We start from the raw sequence: 25944 nt of genomic DNA, 5'->3' as shown, positions 1-25944 counted from the left end.
ACACTAGGTAGTAGCTACATATTTGCGGCGTTTGGTGTGGAAACCTTGGGGCCGTGGGGACCTAGCGCGCGTCGCCTCTATGGGGAGTTATCAAAGCGCCTCATAGAGGCCTCCGGTGACCAGAGGGCTGGCCTATATTTTGCCCAAAGGATCAGCATTGCCATCCAGCGGGGCAATGCGGCCAGCCTTCTGGGCACCCTACCTACGGACCATGACTTAGGGCAAATTTTTTATTTATAAGTTTTAGTGATTTGTTATAAAGTTGTAAAAATGTTATTAAAAAAGTATTTAATTCAACTACAAGAAAACTAATTTCAGCGTTTTAGAAAATTCATCCCCAAGGTGGTGAAAAAGGGGTTGAAAGTTTGTATGGATATCAAAAAATATTTCAAGCGCGGGACTTGAATCTTTGTATTTGGGGATATTATTAGAAAACAATAAAAGTAATTTAAGCGTTTTGTAAAATCTGCGCGTTTGGTTGCTTAGGGCTAGCTAACTGATGCTTACACTGGTCATTTCATATTAGAAAGTAGTTTTAGTAAGAAAGTCCTTACTTAAAACTTTGGCATTGAAATTTATGACTTATGTCTATGGTACAAAGTTTAATTCTACTTACTTACTTTTGTGAGATATTTTTTTTTCTGAATAGCCTACTATAAGTATGAGTGAGTAAAAGATCTGCGAAATTTAACCTATAAAGCAAAAAAATAAAATAAATTAATTGAAAAATTAAAAACACGACTGCTGCATTTTAAAGCGAACTGAAAAGCTAAAAATAATGTTAATATGTTAGTCCCTAAATTTTATGAATCTTAATTGGAATGTAAATGTACACTCACGGTCATTCATAGTAAATACAAAGGGCTATGCACATTTATGTCCGTGACTGTAGGTACGTTACATTTAATTTCAATTACAATCGGGGGACCTTGATGTAGGTACCTAAGTGCATCTCAATCAAAAGGTCCCCCGACTGCAATTGAAATTAAATATACACGTACCTACAGTCACGGTCATTAATGTACATCTTAGCCCTTTGTATTTACTATGAATGACCGTGAGTGTACATTTACATTCCAATTAAGATTCATAAAATTTAGTGACTAACATATTAACATTATTTTTAGCTTTTCAGTTCGCTTTAAAATGCAGCAGTCGTGTTTTTAATTTTTTAATTAATTTATTTTATTTTAAACATTTTAGTGAAAAAACTAAGTAAAACTACCATTTATAAAGATTTCCCCCGGCCATTTAGTTTGTCCACAAAGTTCTTTTTATGCGGATAGGTATTAGCTCCCGGGACTGGGACCTTATAATTAAGCTCACCGTTCCGGAATACGGGCGTCTTTTCTGTGGATAATATGTAAATATGTTCACAATTTGGGACATTTGATATTAAATATAGCTTCTTAACTTCTTAAAAAGAAGTGGAATTTTGAATTATAATGGCCATGAGGCCCATGAGGGTTTGAAGATACACAATAAAGACTCATAATTTTAACTGTCACTAAAAAAGATTTTGTCCCCATTATCTTCGTCGCAACGCAACTTCAGCACGACGCACACATGGCCTTTGGCAAAATAGCACCAATTCAAACATCAATAATACGCGACAGACTGCAGGTAAAGAGGTCTATTCGACGCTAATGACTTTAAAAAGTGTTAGTATACCTACCTACATACAAGTGATGAACTTGCAAATAAAAGTAGGTAGCCCTGAGAGACTAAATTGCTGAATGCCGAGCTCTGCGTTGGGCCAAACACCCAAAGCGTCCAAGAGAAGCGAGCTTCTACGCGAGGCTGAAGGCTAAGCTGCGGGACGTTAGCGGTGAAGGTGAAACACAAAACCACTGTAGGTACCTACAGTGGTTTTGTGTACATGTGTTAAAATACGTAAGCTGAAGACCGACCTCGACGTAAGGCCGAAGGGCTAGGGATTCTAGCAATTCCTGTAATTTCTACAAATATCTGAAACTAGCTGTGCCCGCGGCTCCGCCCGCGTGGAATTCGGTTTGTGTCAGTAAGCTGCTAAATATAAAAAAAAATGTAAATTACAATACATTGCGCTGTATTTTTTTATTCAAAAAATTATAACATTTCCTGCATGGTAATTTCTTAAAATAATCTTATTGTTTCATACTTTTTAGAGCGCGATTTGTAGTAGTCCGACTACGCCCGACTCTTTTAGTATGAGAAAGTCTAAGTCGCCTAGCTTTGGACCGCGTGCAGTGCGCCACATACGTCGGGCAATTCCCGACTCTTGTAGTATGAGGGCGCCGAAGGAGCCCGGCTTTGTAACGCATTTAGCGCGCCACGTGCGTCGGGCTTAGCCCGATGCTTTGAGTATGAGGGTGCCTTCGGCTCCCAACTTTGGCAAGCGTACAGCGTGTCACGTACGTCGGGTTACGCCCGACGCTTTGAGTATGAGGGAGGCGCCCGGCTTTGGAACGCGTACAGCGTATCACGTACGTCGGTCTACGCCCGACACTTTTAGTATGAGGGCGCCGAAGGCGCCCGGCTCTGGAACGCGTACGTTACGCCCGACGCTCTTAGTATGAGGGCGCCGGAGGTGTAACGTACGCCGGAGGTGGAATGCGTACAGCGTGTCACGTACGTCGGGCTACTCCCGACGCTCTGAGTATGAGGGCGCCGAAGGCGCCCGGCTTTGGAACGCGTACAGCGCGACACGTACGTCGGGTTAAGTCCGAAGCAGTGCCGGATTAAGATATTTTGATGACGCGTAGCCCGACGCTTTGAGTATGAGGATGCCTTCGGCGCCCAACTTTGGCAAGCGTACAGCGTGTCACGTACGTCGGTCTACGCCCGACTCTTTTAGTATGAGGGCGCCGAAGACGCCCAGCTTTGAAACGCGTACGTTACGCCCGACGCTCTTAGTATGAGGGCGCCGGAGGCGCCCGGCTTTGGAATGCGTACAGCGTGTCACGTACGTCGGTCTACGCCCGACACTTTTAGTATGAGGGTGCCGTAGGCGCCCGGCTTTGGAACGCGTACAGCGCGCCACGTACGTCGGGCTACTCCCGACGCTCTGAGTATGAGGGCGCCGAAGGCGCCCGGCTTTGGAACGCGTACAGCGCGACACGTACGTCGGGTTAAGTCCGAAGCCGGGTCCGAGTCCGAAGCAGTGCCGGATTAAGATATTTTGATGCCCTAAGCATTTCTAGACCCTGGTGCCTCCTCTCCCTAAGGTCATCAAGATTACATTATTTTTTTTGGTAAATTGAGTGAAGTTAATTGCAACATTACAGCTGAGAATAGAAATCAGTCACATCATTTTATCAGGAAAATTGTCAGTGCCGCAGCAGTAATGTTCCAACAGAGTACCTAATGCTGCTGCATTCGCCACCCGAATGTCACCTTTATCATATCTTAGGTGAGAATGTAATTGAAAACGCGAGCGAAGCGAGCGGGAAAATTTTTCGATATAAAAACGCAATTTGATAGACAGTTGTACATTTTTACTTTTAGTATGGAAATCAGTCACATCATTTTATCACGAAAATTGACAGTGCTGCAGCAGTAACGTTGTAACAGAGTAATGTTGCTGCAGTCGCCACCCGAATGTCACCTTTAACATACCTTAGAAAGTGATTGAAAACGCGAGCGATGCGAGCGCGAAAATTTTTCGATATAAAAATGCAATATGATAGACAGTTGTACATTTTCACTTTTAGTATGGAAATCAGTCACATCATTTTATGACGAAAATTGACAGTACCGCAGCAGTAACGTTGCAACAGAGTAATGCTGCTGCAGTCGCCGCCCGAATGGCACCTTTATCATACCTTAGAAAGTTATTAAAAACGCGAGCGTATCGAGCGCGAAAATTTTTCGATAAAAAAAACGCCTCAGCGAGGTTGTTTTCATGCATAAAAGATGCAAGAAAGCAGAGCTTGGAATTGACCAAGTGAATTGAATTGGCGAAGTGTGAGCAAGGCAGTAGGCCCAGCTGCGAAAGAGGAAAGCTTGGATTTGGATCCACGCCCAAGTGTAATTAAGGCAGAAGATCAACTTTGCCGTCAGGCAAAGTAATTCAATTAAATTTGTTGATTCCGTACCCCCTCATCTAAACTTATAGTTAATATGGCAAAAACCTTCCTCGGTGGCTATACATGTCACTACGTATTAAATTCAGCGCCATCTGTTAGTTTACCAGGGTACTCAATAGTGGTAGCACATTTGAAAAAAGTTTGCCCCTCCTTCCTAAGTAGCGCCATAAGATTCAGGGGCAAACTTAAATCAAGCGAGTTTTGTGGCTACCCCCCCTTTTAAGGGTTGAATTTTTATGGCCTATAACCTGGCCGGAGATTGTCTCGACAGATTAGTAAAGTTTGCATCAAAATCCGTTCAGCCGTTTTCACGTGATGCGCGTTCAAATAAACAGACAAACAGATAAACAGACAAAAATTCTAAAAACTGTTGGAACGTGTTCTGTTATCGATTTTAAGTATCCCTAGCCAACTTTTTTTCAAATATCTTCCAAGTACAGACTTTCGACCCTCTACAGCTTTATTATATGTATATAGATAGATATATAGAAGATAGAAGATAGATAGATAGAAGAAGTACAGACTTTCGACCCTCTACAGCTTTATTATATGTATAGATAGATACATGTGTTAAAATACGTAAGCTGAAGACCGACCTCCGCGTAAGGCCGAAGGGCTAGGGATTCTAGCAATTCCTGTAATTTCTACAAATAACTGACCGAGTTCCGCGAGTACTAACCTGCCGCAGCTCGATCTTCGGCCTTGCGTGGAATTGCGACTTCTCAATTATGATACTAGGGGAAATTGTAGAAAGCGCGTACCTGTCAGATGCTCCGGGTCTTCGGCTTTACGCGGAGTTCGATCTACGGGCTTCGCATTTAGACACTGGCTATGCCATCGGGCATAGAAAAAGGCCTCATACAAAAAGGATCGCTTTTTTGTATGAGGGCGCCGAAGGCACCCGACTTTGGAACGCGTGCATCGCGCCACATACGTCGGGCTAAGCCCCACGCTTTAAGTATGAGGGCGCCAAAGGCGCCCGGATATGGTAAGGGTACAGCGTGTCAAATACGTCGGGCTACGCCCAACTCTCTTAGTAGTAGTGTAGTAGTAGTAGTAGTAAAATACTTTATTGTACAAAAAGAAACATAAAACATGAAAGAACACACATCATTAGTACAAAGGCGAACTTATCCCTTTCAGGGATCTCTTCCACCCACGCTTTAAGTATGAGGGCGCCGAAGGCGCCCGGCTTTGGTTAGCGTACAGCGTGTGACGTAACATCAAGCTACGCCCGACTCTTTCAGTATGAGGGCGCCGAAGGCGCCCGGTTTTGGAACGCATACAGCGCGCCACGTACGTCGGGCTGCTTTGAGTATGAGGACGCCGACGGCGCCCGAGTTTGGTAAGCGTACAGCGCGCCACGTACGTCGGGCTACGCCCGACTCTTTAAGTATGAGACAATCGAAGACGCTTGGTTTTGGACCACGTGCAGCGCGCCACGTATGTCGTGCTATGCCCGACTCTTTTAGTATTATTCAAACCCTATCGCTTAAATCGAAGTTCACACGTTTAGATTTCTATAGGGCGCTTTAGTTCCTAAATTTACTTTATAAAAATATACCTATACAAGTCATATGGATGATTTGTATATATTTTTATGATCAGCGGTAAATACTCTTTTATTTGATAGCTCACTAAATAAGATAGATTTGATTTATTTTTCTTAGCACATTTTGTAAATCCTTATTTAACCCAAATAAGATTTAAGCGCCTATTTTGCATATATATTTTAAATTGCCTTTCAAAGCTCTTCATTTTGAGACCCCACTCGATAGGTTTGCAAGATATTTTTTTCTAAACGTCACGCAATATTGCGTATTGCGTCCGCCATATTGGTTTTATAATGACGTCACATAGCCTATGTCACCCGGGATGACGTAAGGATTCTAATGATGTATCATACATCTAAATCAGTTAAGGCATTCAGAAGTTATGGTGGAATAAAGAAACTCACATAAGTAAATAAATATATACATACAAACATGAACGCTGAACACAATACACTCTTTTTGTTTGGGCAGTCGTGTAAAAAGTTTGCCCCTCCTTCCTAAGTAGCGCCATAAGATTCAGGGGCAAACTTAAATCAAGCGAGTTTTGTGGCTACCCCCCCTTTTAAGGGTTGAATTTTTATGGCCTATAACCTGGCCGGAGATTGTCTCGACAGATTAGTAAAGTTTGCATCAAAATCCGTTCAGCCGTTTTCACGTGATGCGCGTTCAAATAAACAGACAAACAGATAAACAGACAAAAATTCTAAAAACTGTTGGAACGTGTTCTGTTATCGATTTTAAGTATCCCTAGCCAACTTTTTTTCAAATATCTTCCAAGTACAGACTTTCGACCCTCTACAGCTTTATTATATGTATATAGATAGATATATAGAAGATAGAAGATAGATAGATAGAAGAAGTACAGACTTTCGACCCTCTACAGCTTTATTATATGTATAGATAGATACATGTGTTAAAATACGTAAGCTGAAGACCGACCTCCGCGTAAGGCCGAAGGGCTAGGGATTCTAGCAATTCCTGTAATTTCTACAAATAACTGACCGAGTTCCGCGAGTACTAACCTGCCGCAGCTCGATCTTCGGCCTTGCGTGGAATTGCGACTTCTCAATTATGATACTAGGGGAAATTGTAGAAAGCGCGTACCTGTCAGATGCTCCGGGTCTTCGGCTTTACGCGGAGTTCGATCTACGGGCTTCGCATTTAGACACTGGCTATGCCATCGGGCATAGAAAAAGGCCTCATACAAAAAGGATCGCTTTTTTGTATGAGGGCGCCGAAGGCACCCGACTTTGGAACGCGTGCATCGCGCCACATACGTCGGGCTAAGCCCCACGCTTTAAGTATGAGGGCGCCAAAGGCGCCCGGATATGGTAAGGGTACAGCGTGTCAAATACGTCGGGCTACGCCCAACTCTCTTAGTAGTAGTGTAGTAGTAGTAGTAGTAAAATACTTTATTGTACAAAAAGAAACATAAAACATGAAAGAACACACATCATTAGTACAAAGGCGAACTTATCCCTTTCAGGGATCTCTTCCACCCACGCTTTAAGTATGAGGGCGCCGAAGGCGCCCGGCTTTGGTTAGCGTACAGCGTGTGACGTAACATCAAGCTACGCCCGACTCTTTCAGTATGAGGGCGCCGAAGGCGCCCGGTTTTGGAACGCATACAGCGCGCCACGTACGTCGGGCTGCTTTGAGTATGAGGACGCCGACGGCGCCCGAGTTTGGTAAGCGTACAGCGCGCCACGTACGTCGGGCTACGCCCGACTCTTTAAGTATGAGACAATCGAAGACGCTTGGTTTTGGACCACGTGCAGCGCGCCACGTATGTCGTGCTATGCCCGACTCTTTTAGTATTATTCAAACCCTATCGCTTAAATCGAAGTTCACACGTTTAGATTTCTATAGGGCGCTTTAGTTCCTAAATTTACTTTATAAAAATATACCTATACAAGTCATATGGATGATTTGTATATATTTTTATGATCAGCGGTAAATACTCTTTTATTTGATAGCTCACTAAATAAGATAGATTTGATTTATTTTTCTTAGCAAATTTTGTAAATCCTTATTTAACCCAAATAAGATTTAAGCGCCTATTTTGCATATATATTTTAAATCGCCTTTCAAAGCTCTTCATTTTGAGACCCCACTCGATAGGTTTGCAAGATATTTTTTTCTAAACGTCACGCAATATTGCGTATTGCGTCCGCCATATTGGTTTTATAATGACGTCACATAGCCTATGTCACCCGGGATGACGTAAGGATTCTAATGATGTATCATACATCTAAATCAGTTAAGGCATTCAGAAGTTATGGTGGAATAAAGAAACTCACATAAGTAAATAAATATATACATACAAACATGAACGCTGAACACAATACACTCTTTTTGTTTGGGCAGTCGTGTAAAAAAATACAGCGTAATGTAATTTACAATTTTTTATATATTTAGCAGCTTACTGACACAAACCGAATTCTACGCGGGCGGAGCCGCGGGCACAGCTAGTTGTAAAATATAAAACAATATTATAACCAAACAATTTTTTTTTTCTGGACATTTATAACGTGATCTTATTAAGCATGTACAGTCAGCTGCATAGACAGTTGACCCCCCCCCTGCAAATTTCTAAGCAGGGGGGTCAGTTATCTCTGCAGCTGGCTGTACATGGTGTGTCTGACCATGGGGCTTTAAATCCAGAACTTTATTTAACTCGCTAAACTGAGCTACTTTTACTATGGGACCAACCCTAAAATCGGGGAAAATTTTCCATATAATTTTTTTCCATAGAAAACGTCGACATCTAATCAGCCAAAATGTATGAAAAAGTAAAAAAAAAAAATCGGGGTTTCGGGGTTGGTGCCATAAAAAAAGTAGCTCAGTTTAGCGAGTAGAATCGAGACCTGGATTTAAAGCCTCATGGTCAGACACACGCTGTATATGAGAAGGGCGCTGTATATGGGAAGCGAGGAAATTTTACAATAGTTATTTATAGTTTATTTTTCGAGGTAATTTTGTTCATTAACAATGCCTAACTTGTTGAAAAAATAACTTTAATATAAATTTCTACAAGTATTACGTTTGTTCACATGTTTTAAATCGATCATATATTTTTTTAAATTTTTCAATGAATATTTAATACCTTCAAAATTATATTTAATATTACTCACGCAGCGCGCTTTGTCGGAAAATGAGGCGCGGAGGGCTGTGTTCAGCGTTGAATAAAAAGTATAAATAATGGAGATACAGCCGGCCCAGCCAAGGTTACAATCGCTATCGCTTCGACAGCGAAAAGCTTTACGTCTCTCTAGCACGCTTCCATATAAGTGCGATATATGGCATCTTGGCTACGCGGCCAGTTCTGCAAGTTACGAAATGTTTGATTGGAAATACCCTCCTCTTTTATGATATTAATTTTGATTTCTTAAAAATTAATACTTTTATGAGATATTGGGGAAATATCTACATTTTTCCCCATTTTTTGTTTATAACTTTTGATATTTTTTGAGGTACTGAGGTACCTATCACACGTATTTTTAGGAGTATTATCTCTATTTTTCACCGTTTTCAGTTTCTCGAACAGACTACAATATGTTAATATTAAGTTAAGTTTATATTTATACTAGCGACCCGCCCCGGCTCGCACGGCTTACACAAAACAAAACCTAAACAAATCAAACTCTTAAACCTTCCTCATCCTCCAGAATTCCTCATTCCTTTCCTTTCCATTCCATTCCTCATCTATTGATAAGTGAAAATCGCATGAAAATCCGTTTAATAGTTTTTGAGTTTATCGCGAACATACAATTATACAGGCAAACAGACATGCGGGGAGGGGAACTTTGTTTTATAAGGTTTAGTGTATGTCAACAACCCTGATTACTTGTTATAGCTAGATTTAAGTTTTATTACTAAATAAAATACCTAAATAATAACAACGTTATTATCAAACATTTTGATTAGTGTTTTTAAAGTAGTCACACTACTCGATAGGTAAAGACGTCGGCTCGAATCCGACCTTCATCACTGGATGGCTTCGTCGCTTTTTCTTTAATATGAGTTAGGTTAGGTAAGGTTAGTCATTGCATCTATTCCAGTTTACAGGTTTAATTTTTGCATTCTGTAACAAATCAGGGCAAACCGTAACCGTACAAGCATTGCTAATTAATTTGAGCATACTTAACTTAATTAAAATTTAATCTATTGGTACAAAAACTCATTCTATTTTTCATTTGGCGGACAGATAGTAATTTCAAGCTCATTGTCTTTGCTTAGGTATCATCAGACCATGACGTTATCAGCTTAATTAAAATGCTAGGGTTGGCACTGCACATTAATATATTTAACGGATATGGATCAAGGATCACGTATATTAAAGATACTCGATGTACGCCATAGCTAAAACTATACAATTCATAATAGTAGTTTATGTGACTGCTACATAATGAGAGGCATTAAAATACGAGTGTGGGTTTAAGAAACGAACGTTAGTGAGTTTCTTAAAAGGATCACACGAGTGTTTTAATGCCTAATTATGTACAGTTACATACACTACTTTATCTAAACACATACTTAAAACTAACTAAAAGATAAACTGTACGTCAAATGGCGGTGAATGAAAACTTTTTTCACGCATGCCATACATCCGTAGTTTTTTTTAATTTCTAAACAAAAGAATGAGGTCCCTATTCTCATGTCACTCGAAATCAAATATCGTGCGGTTTATATTTAAAAAACATACTAAATTGACGTTTCGTATCGATAACTGTTTTAATATCTATGGATACTAGAATAGAGACCTACTTGATTTTGGACTGCTGTTCCAAATTTAAACTCATAACCTACAAAAATCTATAACGTTATGTACATTAGAGTCTGGCTAGCCAAAAATTGTTGACAGATATTTCGTTGTTGTATCACCAATTGTCTATTATTTAAAAAAAAGCTAAAAGTCAGTTGTCAATTTATGTCATTGTTTCAAATTGTTTGCGGTTTATAAGGGATTTATTTTAAATAATATTAATAATTTCTATACTGAGTGAGGTTCGCAAACTATTATTTAAGCTTCTAAATAATTACGACAATGTGCGAAGTTGACGTGTAGCGTTGTATAACGAAAAACTGCAATGTTTACAACTCCTAACCAAATGTAAACAAAATAGGAGGTTGGTGCTCTATAAATATTTTGATACTTTAAGTACTAGTTATAACATTTGCCTATTACTTTGATTAAGTACGTGAATATATTAATTCCTGAGTCTCATAAATAGGACAAGTGTATAAAGAAACGGATAAACTAAAAGTTCAGAAAAATATCTATAAAATCTAAATAATGGAACGTAAATATATGTGTTTGTCGTTGACCGTACTTTAAATAGTGGTAGAAATTATGTGAGCTGACTTTGAGTGCACGTAAACGTTTATTTAACTTATTTCCTTAGGTACCTTACTTGACCGCACAGAATATCAATTATATTGTCTAGTATCAAAACTATAATTCCTGCTACGCAAAGTGTGACCAGCCCAAGATTTTTTGAATTTCCCGTCAAACATTTAGGTAAAATTTCAGTAGCCAGACTCTAAAGTACAAATTTTCCTACTGCCACAGATAAGAAAGTTCTCATAGTAAAATTGGTTGTAATAAAGCTTGTCATTTCCTACGGTTTCTGAACGCATTATAGAGCACTAATGACATGTGTGTAGATAAAATATATAAATCAGCCAGGAACCAATCCATTAAAGAAGCTGTTCGGGTCATTCAAATAAAAGTCACTGTATCGCAGTCAAACACACTCAAGCATAGACTATTTCAATACTTGACATTCCATCAAACGCAGCCGTCATACATTCATTAAAAACGGTCTGCGACATATTTATTAAGCATGTTTAAACATGCCGACGACCGGTCTGGCCTAGTAGACAGTGACCCTGCCTGCGAAGCCGATGGTCCTGGGTCCGAATCCCAGTAAGGGCATTTATTTGTGTAATGAACACTAATATTTGTTCCTGAGTTATGGGTGTGTTCTATGTATATAAGAATGTATTTATTTATATAAGTATGTGTATCGTCGCCTAGCACCCATAATACAAGCTTTGCTTAGTTTGGGGCTAGGATGATCTGTGTAAGATGGCCCCTAATATTATTATTATTATTCTGTCTTTCCATATCTCGGGACCATGGGGTCTCGGACCATTGGGAGGCATGCGTGGGGCCGAAGCCAATAGCACAGAGGCCCTTTAAGACAAGTTTGATGTTATGTAATACATCAGCTAGAACCCATTCACGGGTACAAATAGATACCCGTAAATCGATCCCAGCTGGCATAGGAGCTATTGTAAATGCAGTGGAGAAGAGAGCCGGTTATGGTGTTGAAGTTTGGTTGGTCAAAAGATTGGGCTATTGCCAAGAGGTCCGGACACCTGCCATAACATTGTTTCTACATGTTATCGAGGCAGGCGGTGACTTGCCGCCAACTAAGTGGGCCCCTGAAACTGTCGTCGTAAAGATTATTATTACCTACCTAGTACTACACCTATCTGATGTTAAAAATATTATTGTACTTATTTTATTTAGTTAGGTACCTACTTATAGGTAGATTTTAAGGGAAAGGTCTTCAAAGAGGTTAATATAGTTAGTAGATTAATTGTCAGTTATTTGTCAATTATGATTGATGTCATATAATTTATTATTTTATTCATTAAAAATACGCATTAGTTGAATAATATTGTTTTAATTAATTCATTTATCAATTACCAGACCAAGAGAAGTCTGCAACGATTTTGATAGCACACACAGTGTAAGTGTTAATTTAAACGCCAAACTTCTATGAAATTATGACTATAAATAGCAATTGTATCAAAATTCATAGTTTTTAGGGTTCCGTACCCAAAGGGTAAAACGGGACCCTATTACTAAGACTTCGCTGTCCGTACGTCCGTCAGTCCGTCCGTCCGTCCGTCCGTCAGTCCGTCCGTCCGTCCGTCCGTCCGTCCGTCCGTCTGTCACCAGGCTGTATCTCATGAACCGTGATAGCTAGATAGTTGACATTTTCACAGATTATGTATTTCTGTTGCCGCTATAACAACAAATACTAAAAACAGAATAAAATAAAGATTTAAATGGGGCTCCCATACAACAAACGTGATTATTGACCAAAGTTAAGCAACGTCGGGAGTGGTCAGTACTTGGATGGGTGACCGTTTTTTTTTGTTTTTTTTTCTTGCATTGTGTTACGGAACCCTTCGTGCGAGAGTCCGACTCGCACTTGCCCGGTTTTTTTACTATATATTTTGAATTATTGTAATGATTTCCTCATAGGTCATGTGAAAACCAGTATGTGTCGCATGGTATTATTGTTTCACCTTGGGCGCTAACATTTTAGTCCTTCACTTTGCTAAGGATTCAATGTACACCAAAGCCGTAAATATGTAATTTTGCTCCCTTGTGACATAATCTACAATATTTTATCAATAATGAAATGAATTGAATAATACTTAAAGACTGATTAATTGTTTACTATCAATACATTTTATAAAACAAAGTCTCCCACGGCGTATGTCTGTTTGTGTGGTTGTATGTTCGCATTAAACCCAAAAACTAGGTACTGAACGGATTTATACATATGCAGTTTTCACCTATAGATAGAGTGATTCTTGATGAAGGTTTAGGTCTATAAATTATAATTTGTTAAGGTTAACCCGTGCGACGCCAGGGAGGGTCGATAGTTATAAATTATTTTTGAAAATTTATACAATAATTTTGGCCAACACTAGAGAGAACGTGAATTATAATTGCATATCAACGCTTTGCAATCAAAAACCATATCATTGATTTAAAAGATAATAAAAAATTGCCATGGTATAAAATTGATCGGAATACCTTAGCTACTCGTTACTTGATACCTGCTCGTCATCGGCTGTTCGGAGTGTTCGGTAAGTTGAGAAGAAGGTAGGTGCCCGCGCCAAATAAGGCCCATCGCTATTTTAATTTATATTTTTTTAACCGACTTCCAAAAACTTTGAAAAGGAGGAGGTCATCATATCGGTTGAATGTTATATATATATATATATACAGGATGCAATCTTTTACGTGATACAAAATTAGTGTTTCATATACATCTTCCCACAACTAAGAGGTCTTACAAAGGTCTCGATTGCTAACTTGCTTTATTCAGTTTTAATTTCAGTTGCAAGATATCCTCTTTTTTTTCATATGAATGGTCATCCTACTTCTTTACAAATGAACAAAAAGTTTAGTATCAGTTTTACAGTAAATACTCTAGAGTGATAGGTACTACAACATAAAATAATCTACATACAATTTGCTACAAAAAATATATTGAATACTTTTCACTAGGCTCAATATTCAAAAAGTTACTAAGCGAGAAAGTTAATTATAATCAATTTTAAAGTCTCTTTTGACGTGAAACGTCTTTAAAAAGCCGTAGTAGAGGTGCCGGACCAAAAACCAAGTGTAACGAAAAGTGTTATGGCGCGGCGGCTTATATCTCATAAACTATAATACCTACAAACATAGTTTTGATATAGATATATAGAAGAAAGTAGCCATTACTCGGAACAGTACGTGCCGCTGACATAAATGGCGCTGATTCTGCGCTAGACACGACGTATTCGGAGCTAAAATGACCCCTATTTTCAGTGTTCATTTAGTAATGACTCATCAGCCCATTAACCGATTTCGGTAAAATTGGTGCCATTTGATAGATCTTATTTTATTTTAATGAAATATGAGTAAAATAAAGTACGTGGAATTATAATAAGCTGCTAAAACATAAAAATGTGACAGTTATTACAGAATTTTTATCACTGCTCTTGTTTGAGGCCACCGTGTGCGAAAAATAGGGCGCAAAACTGACAAAATATACCTGAAATAGTAAGATAAAGCAATAACGGTTCTTTTAATACTACATTCACCATAGTAATACATGCTCATCTCCTCAAATAATGCATTAGCATCTAAGGCGGCGCGGCGGCGCGGCGGCGCGAGTTACTTTGATAGAACACATAATATAACGTATCATATCATATCATATTTATTTATTGCAACCATGGTATTTCTATAGATATTACAATGTCTGGGTAGTTCCACATGGACCCTGTGAGGGCATAGCAATATTACATGCTTAGGATCTAATCTTAAATCTATGTGTATAGTATGAAAGTAAGTCAAGTTTTTTATATGAAAGTCGAATTGAATCAGTTAATTGTCAGTATGTGTATTCAATACAAATAGGCAACGAATTAATTATTAAGTGATGTCAAGTTAATGAGTATAAAAATAATGAGAATGTAGATTTAATGCAGTAAAAGTGGATTAATATTTAAATGCAATATGTCAACAAATTGATTCAATTTAACCTAGTAAGGTTTGTAAGTATACAGATAATAATGTCCGAATTTAAAATTAGTGCACAAAATTAGTGGTGTTGCTAAAGAGACTGGTCAGTAAAAAAATCTTCTAAATTGTAGTAGCATTTGTCAATCAAATAAGTTTTAAGTCTAGTCAAAAAGGTTTTGTTACATTTTTCTGCTTTTATACTGTCATCTATTCTGTTGTACACTTTTATGGCCATGGCGTACGGGCTTGAGCTGTATAATTTTAATTAAGAGCCTGTTATTGCTACCAGGTTATTTTTAAATCGGGATTCATATCGCCGCGGCTGATTTTCAATACAGGTAAATAGGTTTGAGTTTTCTCTAACAAATTTACCCATCTCCAAGATATATATAGCGATAAGTCCGCCTGTTGTTACCTACATATTTGTACCTGTTCATACTTTTGTACCATTTCTTTTGTAGTGTGCAATAAAGCATTTTATTATTATTATTATTTTTTTTATTTTTTTTCCTTCTTAAGTTAGGTTAATTATAATATGCATATAAAAGTAAAATATAAAAACACTTACAAAACAATAAAAAAGAAAATTATAAACACATTATAAAAAACCTAACCTAGGGTGCCGCCGGCAGCGGGGCAGGGCCCAAGCTGCCGGTGGTCAGGGCCGCAGAGTGAGGAATCGACGTACTATACGCGCCGTGTCCAAAATTATTATTATTATTATTATATAGAGGTCAGCGTGAGAAGTTTATATTCCCTAAAATACTCTAAGCAGCTTTCTGGGCAGTAAATATTTGCTAATATTCTAATACATTTTTTTTGAAGTATAAATAAATCTTTCACATCTGTACTATTTCCCCATAGTATTATACCATACTTAAGCCACGAGTAGGCGTACGCATAGTATGCGGTAAGCGCGGACTGAAAATCAGTCGATCTCTTAAGCTCTTTCAATGCATAAATAAAAGATGACAATTTTGTTTTTAATTTGGCGATATGTTTTTTCCAATTTATATTAGTATCGATATCAAACCCTAACAGTGTTGCTGTCTCTGTGCATGCCAACTCCATGCCGTTAAGCGTTACTTTTATGTCTAGGGGGTTTTTTTGATGCGGCCTAAATTGAATGATTTTGGTTTTGGATATGTTTAATTTTAGATTGTGGTCTTCCATCCATTCTATCAACGAAGTTAGCGTTAGGTTTATTTCATTGTTGATGCTCGTACTGTCTTTGCATGAAGTAAGGAGAGATACGTCGTCTGCGAAGAGAACGCAAGTATAGTCATTTTTTATAGACTTTGGAATGTCGTTAATATATATTAAGAATAACAAACATGCGAGTACTCCACCCTGGGGGATGGAATGGGTCATATAGTGTACGTCAGATCGAATGCGTTTAATTTGTCTTGTTGTCAAGTCAACATTTTCAATTTCTACATATTGTTGTCTATTTTTTAGGTAAGAAACGAACCATTTGTGTGTGATTCCCCTCACCCCTATTCCCCAAAGTTTATTTAAGAGTATATCATGTTGGACCATGTCATAGGCCTTAGACATATCTAGCAATATTCCGATAGCGTATTTTTTATCATTTAGTGTGGTTAATATATCTTGGATGTATTTATATACTGCTAAAGTCGTAGATCGGTTTTTTCTGAAGCCGTTTTGCGCGTCATCGAAGATGTTATATTTTTCGCAAAAAGAGTATGACTGACGGCTGCTTGACAATCCCGAGTTCCTAATGCTAGTAAGTATATAGTAATCTTAGTTAGGTACTTTCTGATGTAATGGGTAAAACATAATTTAGAAATGGTCACTTCTGTGGACAATAGGTACTATAAAAGGTAACGACTGTGGTTCATATATATCCCGTTTTTCTCATTTGAGTCTCAAGTATTGAATGAAATATTCTGCCTGTAAAGGTGCTGCGTAAAAAAATGCTTTTAGATTCCCTTAAATGCGATGGCTACAGGAAAGACACGAACGAGTTTGCTATAAAACGTGTATTACCCGTATAAAATATCTATTCTCGTAATTTTGGTGTGTTATTTACACAAAAAATTGTACCTAATCGTTACATTCATTACTCCAAAATGAATTGATCATTTAATTATTTAAATAGGTGTGACGCTGTAATTAATTATTTTTAAATTACCCATCAAATGCCGCATTCAAGTTCATCTAGATACAGTGAATCATTATGACCCCAAATAATCTTTACAGATAAAATTTAGATATTATCCAAAATTATTGTAATACATCACGCATTCGCGAGATGTGCGAATTCGGTATTCAAACACAAAGCAATAGTACAAGAGTCTAACTAAATGCGAAGGTCGAAGGCTGCGCTCTACGTAAGGCCGAAGGCAAGAAGTGTCCAGGATGTCAGTGCTTTAACACAGAACAATATTACAAGTGTCTAAACGCGAAGGCCGAAGGCCGAGCTCCGCGTAGGGCCGAAGGCCCGAAGCGTCCAGTCTATCAATTCTGTGTTTAACCACTGACATCCTGGACGCTTCGGCCTTCGCATTTAGAAACTTGTAATATTGTTCTGTGTTATAGCACTTAAATCCTGGACGCTTCGGGCCTTCGGCCCTACGCGGAGCTCGGCCTTCGGCCTTCGCATTTAGACACTTGTATTATTGTTCTGTGCTAAAACAATGATGTCCTGGACGCTTCGGGCCTTCGGCCCTACGCGGAGCTCGGCCTTCGGCCTTCGCATTTAGACACTTGTACTATTGTTCTGTGTTAAAGCACTAACATCCTGGACGCTTCGGGCCTTCGGCCTTCGCATTTAGACACTTGTATTATTGTTCTGTGCTAAAACACTGATGTCCTGGACGCTTCGGGCCTTCGGCCTACGCGGAGCTTGGCCTTCGGCCTTCGCATTTAGACACTTGTACTATTGTTTTGTGTTATAGTGCTTAAATCCTGGACGCTTCGGGCCTTCGGCCCTACGCGGAGCTCGGCCTTCGGCCCTACGCGGAGCTCGGCCTTCGGCCTTCGCATTTAGACACTTTTACTATTGTTCTGTGTTATAGCATTTAAATCCTGGACGCTTCGGGCCTTCGGCCCTACGCGGAGCTCGGCCTTCGGCCTTCGCATTTAGACACTTGTACTATTGTTCTGTGTTATAGCACTTAAATCCAGGACGCTTCGGGCCTTCGGCCCTACGCGGAGCTCGGCCTTCGGCCTTCGCATTTAGACACTTGTATTATTGTTCTGTGCTAAAACACTGATGTCCTGGACGCTTCGGGCCTTCGGCCCTACGCGGAGCTCGGCCTTCGGCCTTCGCATTTAGACACTTGTACTATTGTTCTGTGTTAAAGCAGTAACATCCTGGACGCTTCGGGCCTTCGGCCCTACGCGGAGCTCGGCCTTCGGCCTTCGCATTTAGACACTTGTATTATTGTTCTGTGCTAAAACACTGATGTCCTGGACGCTTCGGGCCTTCGGCCCTACGCGGAGCTCGGCCTTCGGCCTTCGCATTTAGACACTTGTACTATTGTTTTGTGTTATAGTGCTTAAATCCTGGACGCTTCGGGCCTTCGGCCCTACGCGGAGCTCGGCCTTCGGCCTTCGCATTTAGACACTTGTATTATTGTTCTGTGCTAAAACACTGATGTCCTGGACGCTTCGGGCCTTCGGCCCTACGCGGAGCTCGGCCTTCGGCCTTCGCATTTAGACACTTGTACTATTGTTCTGTGTTAAAGCACTAACATTCTGGACGCTTCGGGCTTTCGGCCCTACGCGGAGCTCGGCCTTCGGCCTTCGCATTTAGACACTTTTACTATTTTTCTGTGCTAAAGCACTGACATCTTGGACGCTTCGGGCCTTCGGCCCTACGCGGAGCTCGGCCTTCGGCCTTCGCATTTAGACACTTTTACTATTGTTATGTGTTATAGCACTTAAATCCTGGACGTTTCGGGCCTTCGGCCTTCGCATTTAGACACTTTTACTATTGTTCTATGTTAAAGCACTTAAATCCTGGACGCTTCGGGCCTTCGGGTCCACACCACGTTTCACGTCAGCCATAGCGGCGGTCCCTGATACAGCCTCTCTATTTTTTTAGTTTTTCATAAACAACTGGTAAACGGTAGCCCATATCAAAAAATGTTCTGTTACATAAATCCCATCAAAAACATAAATGTAAAAAAGGAGAGCCAAGTTCAATACAAAAATTATGCTTGGCTGTGGGGTTCGCCGCAAAAAGAATGGAGATCTAAATGAGTGCCAAGTTCTATGCAAAATCCAAATATGTAGGAACAAAATAACATTATAAACAAGTATGAAACTCTATTTCTTTGCTTTATTGGATACCTATAACAATTGCTGTTATTTAAAAAAAATGCGAGATCTTAAAGTAGGTTAGATTTGGCAGGACTGGCCCAGCAATAAATATTAGAAGAGGAGTGAAACAAGGAGACCCAATCTCGCCCAAGCTTTTTATCGCTGTGCTCGAACTGGCCTTCAATCAGCTGAATTGGGACCGACATGGCATATTTGTCAACCACCGGCGCTTGACACACCTCCGCTTTGCAGACGATATTATTTTATTTGCAGAATCATGTCGCAAATTGGAGTACATGATCAACGACCTAAACAAAGCAAGTCAAAACATAGGACTTGAGATGAACTTTGACAATACCAAAGTTATGACAAACAGTTTAAAAACGCCCATCAAAGTCTGTCAAACCAACATAGAATATGTAGACTCATATATTTACCTTGGAAAAATGATATCTTTTGACCCAAACAGTGGCCCCGATGAAATCAAGCGTAGAATAAACTTATCATGGAAAAAATTCTGGGCACTGAAAGAAATCTTTAAAAGCGATATGCCTTTATCAATTAAGAAAAAAGTTATGGACAGTTGTATCTTACCCTGCCTCACTTATAGCTCGCAAACATGGCCCCTGACTAATAATAGCAAGCAGAGCATACGCTCATGTCAATCAGCCATGGAAAGGTCAGTACTAAAAATCAGAAGAATAGACAAGGTACGCAACGTGATAATTAAGGAAAAAACCAAATTCATAGACTTTTTAGTACAGGCACTGAAGCTAAAATGGAGATGGGCAGGCCATTTGGCAAGACTGCAGGATGGTCGTTGGACGAAAGCAGCTACGGTGTGGCCTGGACCCACAGGAAAGCGCGGCAGAGGCAAGCCGCGCACGCGCTGGTCAGACGACCTCACGGCGGTCGCTGGTCCAAACTGGATAACGACAGCTTCAGACAGAGAGCTCTGGAAAACCTTGGAGGAGGCCTATACCCTATAAAAAAGGGGTTCTCATACATTCTTTTAATCTTTTTATTTTGTAAATTATAATATTTATTTTTGTGTTTTTGTGTGTGTGAGAAATTAAAGGCTTTTTTATTTTATTTATTTATAATATTATTCCATAATAAAATTGGATTATTATACATGTCAAATTTAACACTAAGAATTTCACAAAAGGATCGTCAAACATTAAAAATAAAATTGTATAAAAAAATACTAGTCTAGAATTTCTAGAATAAAATCTAAATGTCAAAAAAAGCATAAGTAACAAACAAGTAGATAGTATTACATCGGAATATCAATTTCCTCATCAATAATCAAATATACCTAATAAATAAATAATCATTTCGAATAACAATTAATCCCACGTTGTATTATCATTCATGTAGTCCTGTGTGGTATAATAAGCTTTGGAAATAAGGTTACGCTTTACATAATTCTTAAATTTATTAATAGATAATTCAGTAATATGGTTTGGAAGTTTATTATAAAATCTTACACAATTACCCATGAATGATTTTTTAATTTTATGGAGCCGAGTGAAGGGCACTGCGAACTTTTGTTTATTTCTAGTATTAATATTATGGATTTCACAATTTTTCCTAAAATTTACAATATTTTTATGTACATACAGCATATTCTCATAAATGTATTGACAGTGCACTGTCATTATGTCAATTTCCTTAAATTTATCTCTAAGTGAGTCTCTATGGTTCATTTTGTATATTGCTCGAATAGCCCTCTTCTGCAGAACAAAAATGGTATTTATCTCTGAAGCACCGCCCCACAGTAAAATACCATATGCCATAATGCTATGAAAGTAACTAAAATATACTAATCGAGCTGTTTTCACATCAGTTAACTGACGGATTTTGCTCACTGCAAAAGCTGCAGAGCTCAGTCTATTCGAAAGAGTAGCAATATGGGGGTAGCTTCTAGGTCAACTGGAAGTAGGTTAGGTTTAGGTACTATAGGTATGTCAGTCAGTCTTAAAATTTACGACTTTTTGACCTTCATATCTTTATAACCGTTTGAGCTAGCTTCATGAAATTTGGGCTTCTAAGTAGATGTCCTTATGGATATAATTAAACACACGTAGTTTTATGTGTTTACGTTAAAGATGTTTTGAGTTATAGAAGGGTCAAAAGTGGCACCAAGTGGTTCGTGTAATATTACACTTGGCGCTGGCTAGCCAGTTCCTTTGCTTGAACTTGGCTTGACACGCTGCCGCGTGTCTAGATAAACTACATAAAATTTCCTATAAAAAAATATACGAAATATTTTTCTCTGGGACTAATATTTTAAAAAATATTAAAGGGGGAAAGTTAATTACAATCACTTCGCAGGTCCCTGTTTTTGCTTTTTCATAAATAACTCGTAAACGGTTACCCATTGCAAAAAAACGTTATACTTAAATAATCGTGATAACATTTTCTACAAAAAATATTATTTATACATTTTCGCTAGAATCAATATTTCATGAGATATTAAAGGGGAAAATTTAATATTAATCAATTTGCCGGTTTTCTTTTTTAGTTTTTCGTAAATAACTTTTAAACAGCGGTCCATAGTAAAAATTATTCTTATACATAAATAATTAACATAAAATTGCCTACAAGAAAGATCGGTACACTTTTTCGCTAGGATTAATATTTAAAAAGATACTAAAGAGAGGAATTTAATTAAAATCAATTCTACACACAATAGTTACTTTATTAGTGTTCCGTACAAAACTTTGTTTTTAGTGTTCCGTACAAAACTTTGTTTATTAGTGTTCCGTACAAAACTTTGTTTACGGAACACTTATGGGATCACTTCGGTCTTGCAAATCAGTTAAATACGTTTTTCTCAGAGACCGTTTGACATAGATACCTAAAATTTGGAACAGTTATAGCAATTACCACCACTCATATTGTAAATAAGTCAAAACTGCTTATTTCTTATTAAAGGGGGAAATTTAGGGGGTTGAGAGGGGTAGGCTGAAACTTTTTTCATTTGTAAGAATCGTGTGGGGTACCATTAGAAAGCTTGCAAAAAATTAAGTCGGTGGACTGATTTTGACTTCATTTTAGACTGCAATAGTTTCGTCAAAAAATGCATTTAAAGTTGCAAGTTTTCATACAAAAATTTTCACCTCTGTCCTGGCGATTTTCGTGAAAACTATAGCTAACAGGCAGCTGACCAGTCAATACCCAACTTAAAGAAGCATGGAGACGGCGGGAAAATTATCAGCTTAACTTTATCTTTATTAGTTTTTCAACTGCAGCTTGACCTTTGGTTGCTTAGGGCTAGCTAACTGATGCTTACACTGGTCAATTCATATTAGGCGAGAAACATCCTTCGTTAAAACTTTGGCATTGAAATTTATGACTTATGTCTTTGACACAAAGTTTAATTCTGCTTGCTTATTTTTGTGGGATATTTAATTTTATCTCAATAGCCTACTATAAGTATGAGAGAGATCTACAAAATACGACCTTATTCTATTGCAAATAAGTTTCAATTTCGAACGGGCTTTCCAACCAATGGACTAGGCATCTCAAAAATCTGAAAAATTCAAATTAAGAATTCCGTTCTTGACTGTCGTTGTTTTTTTTTCACAATAGGACACATAGAGTTAGTAAGGCGTATAGAGATAATAAAGTCATTTAATATTTATGAACAGCTTTGGCCTCATGTATAGATTTTATTGAGAGTATCTGATTCGTCGAAACAATATACACAATATTCTTTTTCATTAAGTACCATTACATTTCTGTATTAATTGTATAATTATAATATCTATTAATTATATTCAGTACTTATGTATATTTTTGAACGGAAAGGTGAGCAACAAGATTCAGAGCTATAACCGCGAAAATAGAAGTTCGCAAATTGCGAGCATTTTTCTCTGTCACTCTAATTACGCCTTCATTGGAGTAAAAGAGAAAATCCCCGCAAATTGCGAATTTCGGTTTTCGCGGTAGCCCCTCCTGTTACTAGAAAATAATTTTGGAAGACATTAATAGTATATGACAGTTAAATATCACAGTTTTTAGAAACAAAGGTAAAATTGACGAAATATTTAAAGTAAGCCGATCTTCTTTTTTAGCAGTTCTAAATAATATTAAAGTCTATATATATGGCATAGAACTAGAAACAAAATCAAATAAAAAATAATAATGAGTTCTAAATTCAAATTGAAGGAGTATACATTTAAGGTATTATAGGCCGAGCGCGCACGATATTACGATATTAATTTTTGCGACACGATTTTAGAATCGCGCTGTAATATAAGTATCGCAGAAAATTCACTGCGCGCACTGCGATGAAAAATTCGACGATTTGTTCATTCTCAACATGGATTTCGTACCAGTCGCTTGTCATGAAACGTGTCTTTAATATGCGATTGCTGTATGACTTTGAGCATTTATAACACAAAGGTGATCCCCGTCTATTTCAATAATTGAATGGTCAACATCTAGCGTCTCATTTTGAGACTCCATTGGAGATGCAGGTGCCGAGATGTTGGGGTTTGGAGAGCGAAATGCCGACTGAGGTCCGGCCGGGGTGCGATTTTATTATTATAGTGCGCGCGGGGCCATACAACTCCGCATGCTGCAATTCACTTTGCGACAATCGCTGAATTTTAAAATAGCTGCGATTTTTTTGTTGCATATGCGCGCACTAACATATAAACACATACGTTGCATTTCTGCGACAAAATTATCGCAGGACAAAAAATCGTGGTGCGCGCTTGGCCTTACTCTAAATTATTATAATACATCAAGCATTCGCGAGATGCTCGACTTCGGTATTCAAACACAAAGCAATAGTACAAGAATCTAACTAAATGCAAAGGCCGAACGAGCGATTCGAAGATCCGAAGCGTCCGACAGACGCGCGCCTCCCGTAACTTTTCCAAGTATTTTTAAGTACAAGCGTCTAAGTCGCAAGATCCAAAGGCTGAAGTCGCATTGGGCCGAAAGTCCGAAGCATCCAGGAGGTCAGTTCTAAACACAGGTAATTAATACAAGTGTCTAAATGCGAAGGCCGGAGGCCGAGCTCCGCGTAGGGCCGAAGGCCCGAAGCCTGCAAGATGTCAGTGGTTAAACACATAACTGACAGCCTGGACGCTTCGGGCCTTCGGCCCTACGCGGAGCTCGGCCTTCGGCCTTCGCCTTTAGATACTTATACTATTGTTCTGTGTTTAAGTACTAACATCCTGGAAGCTTCGGGCCTTCGGCCCTACGCGGAGCTCGACCTTCGGCTTTCGCATTTAGACACTTGTACTATTGTTCTGTGTTAAAGCACTGACATCCTGGACGCTTCGGGCCTTCGGGCTACGCGGAGGTCGGCCTTTGGCCTTCACATTTAGACACTTGTACTATTGCTCTGTGCTAAAGCGATGACATTTTGCTAAAGCTCGGCCTTCGGCCTTCGCACTTAGACACTTTGTACTATTGTTCTGTGTGTGTAGTTGAATACGGTATCCTAAAAACAGGCAAACAACCTCTGTAAAATGTAACGATGCGAGCGGTACGGCTACCATCAGTTTGGCATTGACATAAACGCTACCGTGGGCGTGAACGTAATTTACTTTCTATGTATCTCGCTCGTACTGACATATTAGTGCGAAAGAGATATACCTATAGGAAGTAAATTACGTTCACGATATCGTTTATGTCAATGCCAAACTGATGGTAGCCGTACGGAACACTAAATGTCTCGAGCTATCTCGGACTTGGCCAAATTATTTTTAAGATTGGGACGTATAGTTCTATAAATAAAATTTCTAATTATCTTCTAAAACTACAAAATCATCATCATCATCATCATCATCATTGCTGACGATGATTTCGATGGGGGCTCCGTTAGTGCATAAGCCAGAGCATACACCACAGACACTGGAGCACGAAATTCCTGCTTTCTGGCAGCTGCATCGCGCCCCACACCCGGTCGTGCATCGGCAAAATATGGTGTTGTGAATGGAGTCAGATGCCACTGGGTCGTTGGTGGTCACCCTTTAGACGTTTCCTGCAGTAGTGAAGTCGACAGTAGCAGTATTGCAACGCGACATTACTGCCGACTGCATTACTGCCGCAATTGTCAAAATCAATGTTGCTGAGTGGATATTTGCCATTTGCGACAGTAATGTAGTCGGTAGTAATGTCGCACTCTAATACTGCTGCAGCCGACTGCATTACTGGCTGAAACGTCCAATATAATATAAAAGAATCGATAAAATTACCCTTTTGACGTTTCCTACAGTAGTGAAGTCGACAGTTAGCATTATTGCAACGCGAAATTAATGCCGACTGCATTACTGCCGCAATTGTCAAAATCAATGTTGCTGAGTAGATATTTTCTATTTGCGACACTGATACAGTCGACAGTAATGTCGCACTGCAATACTACTACTGCATTACTGCCCGAAAAATTACCTTTTCGACTTTTCCTGAACTAGTACAGTCGACTGTAACACTACCACCAAAAACATAAATGTAAAAAAGGAGAGCCAAGTTCAATACAAAAATTATGCTTGGCTGTGGGGCTCGCCGCAAAAAGAATGGAGATCTAAATGACTGCCACTGCCAAGTTCTATGCAAAATCCAAATATGTATTTATAGGAACAAAATAACATTATAAACAAGTATTAAACTCTATTTCTTTGCTTTATTGGATACCTATAACAATTGCTGTTATTTAAAAAAATGTGAGATCTTAAAGTAGGTTAGATTT

The sequence above is a fragment of the Cydia fagiglandana genome, chromosome Z (assembly GCF_963556715.1).
Source record: "Cydia fagiglandana chromosome Z, ilCydFagi1.1, whole genome shotgun sequence".
Classification (NCBI taxonomy): Eukaryota; Metazoa; Arthropoda; class Insecta; order Lepidoptera; family Tortricidae; genus Cydia; species Cydia fagiglandana.
Note: the sequence above shows the minus strand (reverse complement) of the source record.